The 13,401-nt window shown below is 53.5% G+C and overlaps 1 pseudogene; it reads left to right on the forward strand.

The window, feature by feature from the left end:
• The window catches only part of LOC134433438 (zinc finger protein 850-like), a 605,780-nt pseudogene that overhangs the window by 394,631 nt on the left and 197,748 nt on the right, over positions 1 to 13,401 (forward strand).

Consider the following 13,401-nt stretch of genomic DNA (forward strand, 5'->3'; position numbering starts at 1 on the left):
CCTTGTCACTACTAAGGTGTTGCATGACCCACCTGAATGGCTGATGGGGGTAGTGATCTGGGCTGGCTTGCCCTCTGGCAACAAGCCCCAACAGCAAAATCACACAGAAACATCGCTGACGCTTGGGTCTCACCCGTGCGAGTCTCTCGGGCGCTGCCTGGCGGCCTGGTGGTCTGTCACTTTCCTCTGGAATGGGGATGTACACATTACGAGGACGTCCCACGAGCATGTCCTGTAAACAGAAACTCGCAACTCTCATCAGTCTCATTCTGCTCGCTATGGAGGTCCGGTTTAATTGACTTAAGTGGACATCACCTGATTTTGCCGTCCTTTTTGACGTACCCTCGCCCCGTGAGCATCAACCTCCAGCCCTGTTCCCATTCGCCTAGCTCGTTTCTAATTACAACCCGCGGGCCCTCCTCTAGCGTTCGAGTGGCCCAGTGCTTTTAGATGGGACTGTTTGTTTCATCTCCTCTAGGGAATTGATTCAGTGCCAGCAAAGCAGTTGCCAGTATACGTGCCTGGTCTTCTGGGGGAATGGCGTTGGCAAAGCACTCCGCTTTCACCAACACTTCTATCTTGGTTTTTAGGGTCTGATTTGCTTTCTCGACTATGGCCTGCCCGGTACTGTTATACGGGATACCTCGCACTAATGTGATACCCCATTTTGAAGCGAACTCTTGCACTGGTATAGAGTGAACCTGGAACCGTTGTCAGTTTTGATCTGTTTGGGGATTCCAAGCCAGGCCATGGCTGTCAGCCAGTGCTGAATTGTGGCCTTGGAGTTTGCTTTGGGGTGCTGTGCGGCTATGATCTTTCCGCTATAAGTGTCTACTGTCACTGCAAGCCATGCTCGGGGCTTCAGCAGTTCACACCAAGTGAAGTCCAACTGCCAGATTTCTGAGGGCTTGAGACCTCTCGGGTTGACCCCGCAGTTCCACAGGGGCAACTTCTGGCAGTACGGGCAAGTGGCTACCACATATTTCGCGTCTGTTGTCGAGATTTCGCATCTCTTCGCCAGTGCTTTGGCTCCGATGTGGAGTGACTCATGCAGTTGACGGGCTTCCTGCAACGTCCATATGCCTTTTGCTGCGGCGTCCGCTTTGTCGTTGCTGATCTGGAAGTAACCTTTGACTGGGTTGTGGCTGTTGATGTGAATGACTGACACGGTGCCCTGTCGCGAGGAGAGTGCTTCTTCCAGCATTAAGGCTGCTGCAGATGTTGACACACCTGGTCCTGCCATGGCTAGGCAAAGCCTTGCCACGAATATAGAGTCCGTTACGATGTTGAGGTGTTCTTCTTGGAAGAGTCCACATGCCAAGACGACTGCTGCTGCCTCCAGCTGTTGCACTAACAGTGTGGGGTCCCATGCTTTGACGCAGTGCCCTTGACCTTTGGCGGCATGTCCATGTCGACTACGGTCAGCAGCTGAGTCCAGGGTGGCTTGGAGGAGCAGGAGATTTCTCCTCCAAAGCCAGTGAGAGCAAAGGCCAGGTATTCCGATATTGTGGCTGACTCCAAGGTCGGTTGCTTGCGGAAAGGGAGGTGGATGCTTGTCGGCTCTGTTCCCAGGTGTCTCAAGGTGAGTTTCCTGCCTTTCATCATGAGGTTAGCGATGCACTGGATTCCTGGGGAAAATGCATGAGCAGATCTTCCGAGCACCACCCATTGAATCGGTCGGGCCTTTTCAGAAAGTCCTTGGGCCAGTGCTCCCACTCCCCCCTTCGGTGTAAAGTGGACGTATAGGTCCAGCGGCATGGCTGGGTTCCATCTGGCAAGTGTGCCAGTGGACATCTGGCTTTCGATGAAGTCAAGGGAGCTTGTTGCCTGCGGTGTCAACTCCTTGGGATCCCAGGGGTTCTTTCCTTTCAGGAGGTCATATAAAGGGTCCATGATCTCGGGAGGAACTAGGATGATGTTGTGAAGCCACTGTAGTGATCACACCAGGCGTTGCACGTCGTGGAGAGTTTTGATGTCTCGACAGACCTTTGCCTTGGGGGGTTTCACGTAGGAACTTGTGATCCCCACTCCCAGGAAGGTCACGCAGGGTCCTCTCTTGATCTTTGCGCTCGCGATCTCGAAGCCGTTGGCCTGAAGGGTTTCCGAGATTGTGGACACCAGGTGATCTACTTGGCTTGCCGATGGTGCAGCGACTAAGATGTTGTCCTTGTATTGAATGATGGTTGCATTGGGATAGGAGTGTCGGACCGGCATCAGTGCTTTGTCCACGGTGATTTGGCATATGACAGGGCTGTCAACAAGACTTTGTGGAAGTACCCTCCATTGGAAGCGGAGATTGGGCCGCTCGCCATTTCAAAACGCCACGGAAAAGGCAAACTGTTCTCTGTCCTCAGGGTGCAGGGGTATCGAAAAGAAACAGTCCTTGATGTCCAGCACTGCACATGGCTGCCTTTCGGGGATGGCTGAGTTCGCAGGAAGCAGTGTCTGGACTGGACCCATGGGTTGGATCGTCTTGTTCACTTCTCTCAGGTCGTGGATGAGGCGATAGCCTTCTCCAGACCTTTTGGGGATCACAAATACAGGGGTGTTTCACAGGCTGACAGAGGGTTCTATGTGACCCTTTCACAGTTCGCGGTCGACCAGTCCAGCAAGGCTGCCATTCGAGGCTCTGTCAGGGGCCACTGCTCGACCCATACGGGGTCTGATGATTTCCAAGTCAATTTGATTGGCAGCAGAGTGTGTACGGCAGTGGTCCTCAGGATAAATTTGTAATCCGAAATCCTAGCAAGGAAAGAACATCCCTTCCCAACAGGGGTGGAGAATTTTGCAAAATGTAGAGGTAGATTGCTACTGTCTGTTCTGGTCCCTTTTTCATGTGAAGTGTTATAGCCACCAGCTGGGTGCTTTTCCATGCCTGGGACTGCCCTCCCACTCCGTCACTGGAGGGACTTCTTTGAATTGCCAATGCCCGGGCCAATGCGCTTGGGGAATAATTGTGCACTCTGATCCCATGTCCGACCAGAACTGAAGCCCTATGATGTGGGGATCCTGACTGCGGTAAAGACGGCATGTCCCCCACACCATCAGGGGCTCCTTCCCTATTCTCATGGCCACGGCCACCCAGGGATCCCGCGCTGGGGCGTCTCCTGCTGGTTCTTCGACACCGGAGCGGCTTGTTGCGGTGGGGAGTGCGAAAGCATTACTGGTGGTGTTGTGCGGTTCTGGCACTGTGTTGTAGGTGGGGATATAAAATTGACTGCTCCCTGTGGGGGCATGGGGTACGAGGGCCCCCTGCCCCACTGCGGGGTTGCTGTAACTGGGCCGCTGCACATTCCAGGTGGGAGGGGGCTGAACGCGGCCCAGCCACCCCCTCCCTCTCCTGTTTCCCTGAAGCCTGGATCTGCATTCCTCAGCTAAATGTCCCTTCTTCCCACATGCCCAGCACGGTCCCTTAAGTTCTCCTTTGTGTGGTGGAGCAGCTGCTGATAGGCGCCTTGGCTGGGGGCAGTTTACTGCCAAGTGACCTGCCTGGCCACACTTAAGGCATGCCATCAAACTGGTTATTGCATTGTGAACTGCTGCTTGGATGGGAGCAAGGTGTTCCTCCTTTGCCACGTGTCTGATCATGTCGGCTATGTTAGCCCCAGGTGGCAGCGATCTTAAAATGTCCTTGGTGGCTGAGTTGCATTGCTGGCGTAGGCAGTCTGCCAGCATGGGACCTTTTGCCTCTGGGGGTAATGAGGAGGAATCTAATGCTGCCTGAAGCCTGTCCACAAACTGAGTGAAGCTCTCACTTTCGCCCTGTCTTATGGTGGACCACGGGGCAGGGTTAGCCACCATTTGGAAGCAGAACGAATGGCCTCTCGGGCAGCCTGTGTGGTTGTCATAACTGCATGGCCCCTTAATCCCTCAGCCTGGGCCTAGGAGTTGATCATTGTGGGGTCTCTACCCATCAATCTCTGTATACTAGAGCCATGTAGTGGATGGTCAGGTCCCGTTATCTGGGCTAGCTCCTTTGTGCATTGATCCTCCCACTCTTGTTTAAAAACAATCATTCCTGCCCCATCAAAAATCATTCTGCATGTCTGTTTGATGTCAAAGGGAAGCATGTCATCCCCCCCAAAAACGCCGTCAATAAGTGTGGTAACCATGGCAGAATTAATTCCCTTGTCTGCAATCGCTTTAATAATTGCCTGTACCTCTTTTGGATTCACTGGAGAATAGGTCCTTCTTTGGTTTTCGCCTGCCCCCCCCAACACGGACTGGGAACACTAGCTTGGCTGAAGGGGTGTACTCAGCGCAGGCTATCTTTATTTTTCGCCAGTCTGTAAGCAGGGTCCGGTCTTTCTCTGATGACCCCTTCACCCATGCGGGAGCGCTGCAACTAGAGACCTTATATGCTGCTGCTCTCCCTCTGTTAAGGCTAGAATCCAAATTGGAGCTCTCCGACTCACTCTCAGACTCGTCCCGGCTCAAGTCTGAGTTGGAGTCGGAAGCCGAAAGACCGAAAACTTCTGGGCTGCTCTGCCTTTTTCTCGGGCTCCGACCCCGCCCCCTCCTGCGGGGGGCGGACCGTTCCCTCCCCCTGGGGTCCCCCCACCTCCTGCTGGGGGAGGTCCTTGCCTTATACGGGCTTAATTTGAATAGAGCGCTCTGATTGGTCTCACCCTCCACCGCAGGGACCGCCCCCACTCCCCACTCGCCTGCGCATGCTATGTTAGGCGCGCTGACTCCATTTCCGCCCTTTTCCCCCCTCTTCTCTTCCGCCCTGACCACGCGGTTGGTCGCCATTTTCAGCCCATATGGCGGCGGAGAGATTTTATCGATCCGGGCATCCTCCGCCAGCCCCCCCCAAAAACACTGCGTTGCTCTGCCTCCTGAATTGGGTCGTCAGTTGATGGGGGGGGGACGGGTAGAGGAGCCGCGGTTTTGCTGAGAGGCTCCGAGGCGGGGCTGGGATCTGGCGGGCTCCGCGGGGGGGTTGGGGGGTCTCACGGGGGTTTTGGGCTGGGGCTCAAGGGGAGGTGGGACGCGCCTAGCCCCCGCACCTCCCCGTCTGCAATCTGATCACTTTCCGGGGTGGTCTGTGTCATAGCTGCCAACCCCAACTGCGGAGTGGCTATTAAGCAGCTTCTTGCAGCTTTCCAGGTTTCTTGCTCTTGTTGAGTTTTTTGCAGAGCCCGGATGACTCTGCCCCACAATTTTAGGGCTTTCCTCGAGCCTGAACACATGGTATCCTCGGCCAGGGTTTTTGTACAATTATCCCACACCTCCAGGTGTAAAATATCCACGGGGCTTTCTATAGCCCCCAGCTTGATCAATCTTGGCAATGCGAGAGTCATATCTTTAAGCTTACATTCAATTCCCCACTGTGCATGCACCTCACTTACTACCTTTGCAATTGCTTCCATGATTCGAGGGCGTCCCCTCCGCTGCACAAGGCCAGCTGTGCAGCCGCCATCCTCTCTCCAGGCGAATCCCCGTTCCCCGGGCGCTGGTTCAATCCCAGGTTTCAGGCACCAGTTGTTGCCTTCTGATGCAAGGCAAGGCGACCTGGCTCTGAGGAAACGGCACGGCAACCCAAACTCTCCAGGGTCACTCAGGCCAAGAACACACACTAACAACAACATGGTGGACAGTTCAAAGGCCTTTATTGTCCCGTCTCGTCGGGTTTTATACTCGGGAAAGTTTTTTATCTACGTCAGGGGGTCTTACCTTACTGTAATTGGTCAGTAAGGAGTCGAAAGTTACTAATGTTAGGGGGGACTACATTCTTGGGTGATCCCTTATCACTAGGCATTAGGGGGAGAGGAATCCTGCTGCTTTCCGTGACATCGCGAGATTTTCTGAGCGCCTGACCCTATCTACAACATTGGATTGGAGATTCAAAACCAGGAATTAATTTATTTTCATGAATCAATTGCAGGCAGCCAGCTTTGTGAATATTTTCCAGGAGTTGGTCGGGGGTACCGACCAAAGGGTCTCTCCTTTCCAAGGGGTTAAGCCCCCCTGCCCAATGAGCAGTGTGCTGAGTTAGGGACCATGGGATGCGTCTGTCTGCTGTTATTAGGAACACGCCATGTCCTCAGCACCCACCGGCTTCTTGTTCTGACAAAAGAATCTGATCTCCCCCAGTGAGAGACACTTGACAAATGTGTTCTGTTTCAGATTTTTGGGGGAGAAGCCCGTACTGCTTTGCAAGTTTTGTAAATTCAGTAGCAGTGTACGGGATTTCTTTAGTGGTTTTGTGCAGGCTAAGATCTTCATTATTGATATAGTTGCATTCTGTTTTAATTAGAGGTTTCATGTTATTACAGCAGCATTTCCTGCAATTTTTCATCAGGGCTAATTCTTTTTGAAGGCAATTTTGATTAATGTGAGGAGTTTCTTTCTCTTCTGTTTCTTTTGAGGAATCAGAGTTCTGTGAATTTTTAACATGTTCCTCTCTCAGGGAAGCCCGTAATAAGTTATTTACATTTCTTTCTTCATCCAATTGCTTTTGCAAAACTTCAACTAGGTTTTGAAGGGAGTCTATGATAGCATTTTCCTCACTTTTTCACTTAAAGTGAGTTTCTATGGCTGCTGTGAGGCAGGCACCCAAGACTGAGCAGAGGACGGTTTTATTTGTGCCCAGTTTGAATTTTGATTCATGTTGCATAGAAGATATTCTATCAATAACACTTTCTAAGTTAAAGCAATTGCAGCTTGCCCATTCTTCTCCCCCCGGAGAAGGTGTGGCATTGTACTTAGCAAGCAGAGCATAAAATTCAGCTTTACCTTTTGCACTGAAGTTTTTAGTTATTTTGTGAGGGGACCAAAGCTACACCAGGGAGTTAACTTAAGTTACACAAATCACACAGCCTTTCCACTGTCCCCTGGCTTCCCTGGGTAGTTGAAGAGATAGAATCAGTCTGGGAGACCCTGTGAGGTTGCTTCAAATTTGTCTCTTCCTTCCCAGACAATACAGATACGCACTCACATGAACACACACACACAAATGTTTTCTTTGTGAGGGGACCAGAAACCTAGAACAGGGAAAAAGCCACTCAGCCTTTGCCAGGCCGCCCCTCGCTCCCTGTGTAGGTGAAGGGACAATATCTGTCTAAAAGGCACAGCTTAATTTCTTCAGGTCTGTCCCTTCCCTTTTTAGACAGTCCAGGTACACAAAATACAACAGTAAAAAGAGTAACAGTTTTAAATTCAGCTCAAATACAACAGTAACAGGTTCAGATTCAACTCAAATACAACAACAACAGTATCAATATCAATATCAGTAACAGCATCAATACCAGGATCAGGAGAAGTATCAGTGTCGGTGTCAGTGTCTGTATCAGAGTCAGCAACAGTAGTGACAGTAACAGTTTCCCCTGTTTTGCACTGAGAGATCTTTTGTGCCAATTCCGGAGACAGAGCACTCAATTTAGCACGGCATTTGCCTGCAAATCCCTCTGCCTACTGGAATCCTGTCCGTGACGCCAATTTAAGGTCAGGGTCCATCCTAGTGGACAGATGACCTGATGGTTCGTAGGAATGATCTCAGAGTGCAAAACACCAACACGGTACAAGGGGGTTTGCAGTGATAATCAAAACAAATGCAGTTTTATTGAAATAACCACAGCAAAAATGCGATAGAGGGATTAAGGGAGAGAGAAAGAGAGAGAAAGAGAGAGAAAGAGAGAGAGAGAGAGAGAGAGAGGGGATATAGCTACCAACGCAGAGACGAAGTCCTTTGGTGCAGTCCAGCCGAGGGTCCGCCTGCTACGCTGGGGAGATCTCGAAGGCTCTAGCTAACTCAGAGGTTTTTATTACTGAAAATTGCGAGGGGGGGGAAACAGCTACAATAGGGAACAGATGTAACAGGTAGTCCATGTTCTCAGCAGTAAATGAGCTTGATAGATGTAACAGGTAGTCTAGGTTCTTAGCAGTAAGCGAGACCCATCGTATTTTCGGTCCAGTGGTCACAATCTGCAGGCAAACATCTCACTTCGGTCAGCTTGCCTCCCCACACACCTCCCCCGGGCTGGGGGTTTCAGTCCCAGTCCTTGGAAGGAGCAGAGGGGCCTGTTAGGAGTTTCATGTCTCAGTCCTTGATGGAGAATCTTCTTACATCTCAGTCTGTCTGTCACGGTGGTTGTAAAACAGGCGAGGGTCTTCTGTGGGAGACCACCTGAAACTCAGGAGAAGTCCTGCTAGGCCGAGAGGTGGGACAGCTTCCAGAGCTGCTATTGTTGCAAACAGGGCATGGTGCCCTCTTCTTAGCACACAGCAAACACACTTGTGTAAACAGTAGCTCAACACTGAGCTTTCAGGTCTGAGGGCCCTTGGCATGTGACTTTTCTCCTTCAGAGCCAGATGTAGATGGGGGAAGGGGGTCTTCTCTTCAGTGGTCTCCCAAGGACGATCGTGAGGCAGATGAGGGAAAATTAGGACAGACTCTCACACCAGAACAGCCCCTGTAATCCAGGAGGAAGCAGTTGGTGATCTGCTGAGCCACTCAACTGCTCACAGGTGTGTGGGATCAGATGGGATCCATCCTAGGGGTATGAGGGAGCAGGTGGATGAGCTCCCCAAGCTGCTCTCCAACATTCACCATCAGTGCTGGCTCAGCAGGGAAGGCCCAGAGCACTGGAGGTGCCAGTGTGAGCCCATCCCCAAGAAGGGCTGGAAGGAGGAGCTGGGGAACTCCAGGCCTGTCAGCCTGACCTGGGTGCCCAGCAAGGTTATGGAACAGATCACCCTGAGTGCCATCACAGGGCACCCACAGGATGGCCGAGGGGTCAGAGCCAGGAAGCGTGGATTCCAATGTCTGCATGAAATGGTCTGGATGAGGGGATTGTGTCCAACATCAGCAAATCTGCAGATGACACCAAACTGGGTACGAGTTTGGATCTGCTGGAGGATGGAGGTAGGAGGGCTCTGCAGAGGACCCTGGACAGGCTGGATCCAGGGCCCAAATCCAAGAAGGTGAGGTTGAACAAGACCAAGTGCCAGGTCCTGCACTTTGGCCACAACAACCGCTGCAGCAGTACAGGCTGGGGACAAGTGGCTGGAGAGCAGACAGGGAGAAAGGGACCTGCAGAGACTGATGGACAGCAGGCTGGGCATGAGCCAGCAGAGTGCCCAGGTGGGCAAGAAGGCCAATGGCTCCTGGCCTGGCTCAGGAATGGTGTGGCCAGCAGGAGCAGGGCAGGGATTCTTCCCCTGTGCTCAGCACTGCTTGGGCAGCACCTCGAGTGCTGTTTGCAGTTCTGGGCCCCCAATTTAGGAAGGACATGGAGGGGCTGGAGTGTGTCCAGAGAAGGGCAACAAGGCTGGGGAGGGGTCTGGTACACAAGTCCTGTGAGGAGTGGCTGAGAAGCTGGGGTTGTTTATCTTGGAGAAGAGGAGGCTAAGGGAGACAAAGCAGTGTCAGGGCAGAGGTTGGACTCGATCATCTCCAAGGCCTTTTCCACCCTTGCTGATTCTGGGATTCTCTGGAACCACCCTTGGAGCAGTCACAGGATGAGCCCAGGGCCTCCTCTTCAGAAGCTCCAGCAGCCCAGGTCCCTCAGCTTCTCCTGCCAGCCGCAAAGCCCATCCTGTCAGTCCAGCAGAGCCTCTGCAGCTCCTCCTCACTGCCCAGAACAGGGAGCCCCAGAGGCAGACACAGCAGCCCAGATGTGCCCCCCTGGCCTGGGGTGCCTCTGGAAAGGGAGCAGCACGAGGCACTGCAGGAGCCTGCAGACAATTCCTGCAGCACTTGTCGGATGATCCTGCTGCCCAAGGGACGTTCCCATGGTGCCAAGTCAGGAACTGCAATGGGGAGTGGGGCCAGAGAGGAAAGGGCAAACAGGGATGGGCTGTTTGCAGGGCAGGGAACAGGGGTCAGAAACAAGTAGAAATGTGTAGCAGGAAGCGTAAAGAAAGAAAAGAAATTTGTAGCAGGAAGAGTAAAGAAAGCAAAGAGTAAAGAAAGTAAAGGAAAGTGAAGCCAAGGAAATGCTCAGGGCAGTTTGGAGGTGGCTGCCAGGCAGCCCTGGCTCTGAGCAACAGAGTCTCCAGTGGGACAGGAAACTCCCAGCTGATGGGAACAAACTTTCTGGCTGAGTGCAGAGGCCCGGACAAAGCTGAGTGGTTTCCCTGGTGTCCCCAAGCCCTTGCTGGCCCCAGGGGCTGATGGCATTTGTGCTCACTCAGGTTCATGTCCCCACACCAACAGCATGGGGGTGCTCCCCCTGTTGTGTGCAATGCAAACAGGGGCTGCTGAGCCAGTGCTGCTGTGTCTGTGCCTGCAAGGATGGGGCACCTGTGTGAGCTGGGGGAGAGGCCAGGGCTGCAGAGCGGGGATGTTGTTGGCAGCTCCATGAGGACGCCCTGGTACGCTGCCCTGAGCTGTGCAGCGCACTGGGGATGGATCAGCCCCTGCTTTGCTGCTCCTTCCCATCTGCCCCAGGGCCCTTGCAGAGCCCCAGCCATGCTGTTTGCCCCCAGCCTGCCCACGGCCAGCCTGGGGCTGCTCATGGGGCTTTTCTGTGCTGAGCATTGGCCTGGCTGTGTTCTTGAGAGAGCCTGGGCAAGGAGCCTGGAGCCCCCAGGCCCTGGGCTGAGGTGTCAGCACTGCCCCAGCAGTGCCCATGGCCTGTCCCTGCTGCAGCCCCGGCACTGCAACCCCCAGGGCTGTGCCCGGCCCCGAGAGCACTCAGGCCCTGCAGCAACACCAGGGCCACCAGGGCAGCGGGGCAGGGCCACAGCAGCAGCACTGGCAACACCAAGTTGGCACAAACAATGACATCACTTTGTAGAAAATATTTAAAATTTTAAACAAGGACAAAGAACCTCCAAATTGAAAATAACAAGAAGTATTAAAGGTTACTTTTATTACAAGTGATTTGCAAATACTGGCCAGCAGTTTAATGTTCTAGAAACCATCCAGTCCTCAGTCTCCACACTGCAGCCTTGAGCTCCCGGTTCCTCAGGCTGTATATGAGGGGGTTCAGGGCTGGAGGCACCACCGAGTACAGAACTGTCACTGCCACATCCAGGGATGCGGAGGACATGGAGGGGGGCTTCAGGTAGGCAAATGTGCCAGTGCTGAGAAACAGGGAGAGCACGGCCAGGTGAGGGAGGCAGGTGGAAAAGGCTTTGTGCCGTCCCTGCTCAGAGGGGATTCTCAGCACAGCCCTGAAGATCTGCACATAGGAGAAAACAATGAACATAAAACAACCAAATGATAAACAGGCACTAACAGCAAGCAGCCCAAATTCCCTAAGGTAGGATTTGGAGCAGGAGAGTTTGAGGATCTGTGGGATTTCACAGAAGAACTGGCCCAGGGCATTGCCATGGCACAGGGCCAGGGAAAGTGCATTGGCTGTGTGCATGAGAGCAGTGAGAAAGGCACTGGCCCAGGCAGCTGCTGCCATGTGGGCACAAGCTCTGCTGCCCAGGAGGGTCCCGTAGTGCAGGGGTTTGCAGATGGACACGTAGCGGTCGTAGCACATGACGGTCAGTAGATAAAATTCTGCTCCAATGAAGAACATAAAGAAAAAGAGCTGAGCAGCACATCCTGTGTAAGAGATGTTCCTGGTGTCCCAGAGGGAATTATGCATGGCTTTGGGGACAGTGGTGCAGATGGAGCCCAGGTCGCTGAGGGCCAGGTTGAGCAGGAAGAAGAACATGGGCGTGTGCAGGTGGTGGCTGCAGGCTACGGCGCTGATGATGAGGCCGTTGCCCAGGAGGGCAGCCAGGGAGATGCCCAGCAAGAGGCAGAAGTGCAGGAGCTGCAGCTGCCGCGTGTCTGCCAATGCCAGCAGGAGGAAGTGCCTGATGGAGCTGCTGTTGGACATTTTCTGTGTCTTGGCATGGGGATCTGTAAGAAAAGTAATCATGGAATACTTGGGTTTGGAGAGCACTTTAAATATCCCAGCACAGCCTGGGGGCACTTTCCCCCCACTGCCTGCTCAGGGCGCTGCTGCCTGGAGCTGTCCCTGCCAGCAGCTGCTTCCCTGTGCCCAGGGCTGGGCCCTGCCAGTGCTGCCAAAGCCCAGCACAGCCCTGGGCACTCAGCTCTGCCCTGCAGAGCTTCCTAGCTCTGGCACTGCCCAGTGGCAGCTCTGGCTCTCCAGGCTCTGATGGCTCTGTCAGAGCAACCCTGAGGAGGCTGAAAAAGCAAAACTGATGCAGCGTCTAGGGGGCCCTGTGCAGGTTTCTGTCACTGCCTGGCTTAGTACGATCTGAGAAAAAGCTATTTTCTTTTTTTAAAGTTTGACTGAGAGATGAATATCAATGTGCAATTTTTCATCCTGGCAACAGAAAGCATTAGATAAAAAAAGCAAGATTTTCCAATTTATGAAGCCCCAGCCTTGCTGTGCTCCCTGTATAACCTACTTGGAAATATTCTATAGTTAAATGTCATGCTGGGAGCAGTCCTGAACAATGCAGAATCCTCACCACACAAAGAAAACACTTCCAAGACTGACCAGCTTTCTCCTCCCACCCAGATCTTGTCCCCCAGCACTGGGATCAGCTGCCAGGGCTGGCTGAGAGCTGTCCCTGGCAGGCAGCAGAGTCCCTGCCCCAGCACAGCGCCCTGGGCTGCACGACCATGCTCTGCAGGACAGCCCTGGGCACCCCTGGCTGCTCTGCACAAGAGACAATCAGAGAATGTACTCACAGGGTCTGCAGGCAATGGGATGTTCCAGCTGCAGGAGATGGCTCCAGGAGCTGCAGCTGCATTGTCCTGCAGCCAGAGGTTCCTGTGCCAAGGGCTGGCAGTGATTCTGTTCCAGGAACTTCTCAGCACCTTCCCAGCCCTGACTGATTGAAGCTCTCTGTGCCTCTGTGCTGTGCCCAGGTGGCTGCAGGCAGTGCCCCAGCCCTGCTGGGCTGGCAGAAGAGCTGCTCATTGAGAGAAATGTGCTTTTGAAGCTCCTCTTCGTTACCAGGAGCTGCCTTTGTGCCAGGAGCCCAGCCCAACTCAGCAGCACAGTCACAGCACAAGGACATTAATGAGCCCCTGGGGCTTTGTGCTCAGGCCCTGAACATCATTCCCTGAGAGGGAGCTGAAGAAACCTCTCCAGAACTCCAAGTCAGAATCCAACTCCAAAGTTTCTTGGACTTTTAATGGGTCCCACTGAGTGACACGACAGAGAAAGTGTCCCCAGGCCCCAGGCAGAGCAGAAAACTGGAGGCAATGATGACAGGTGGGGACAAAGAGAAGCCGAGTCTTGGTGCCCTGGGGCACAGTAGGGTCTGTGCCACCAAGGGCTGGGAGGAGACACCTTGTCCTGAGGCCCTGGGGCCTCCTGGCACAGCCTCAGCCAGGCTGGGCACTGTCAGCCCCTTGTCCTGCCCTCTGCATCCCCCCTAGCCGACATCCCAGTGGCCTCAAGGATCTGCTGGAAGGAGTCCCTGGGGAGCCTTGCTCAGCAATGGCCCTGGGGGCTCCTTAATGCTCCCTGTAGG

Source organism: Melospiza melodia, unplaced genomic scaffold (genome assembly GCF_035770615.1).
Source record: "Melospiza melodia melodia isolate bMelMel2 unplaced genomic scaffold, bMelMel2.pri scaffold_18, whole genome shotgun sequence".
NCBI lineage: Eukaryota > Metazoa > Chordata > Aves > Passeriformes > Passerellidae > Melospiza > Melospiza melodia.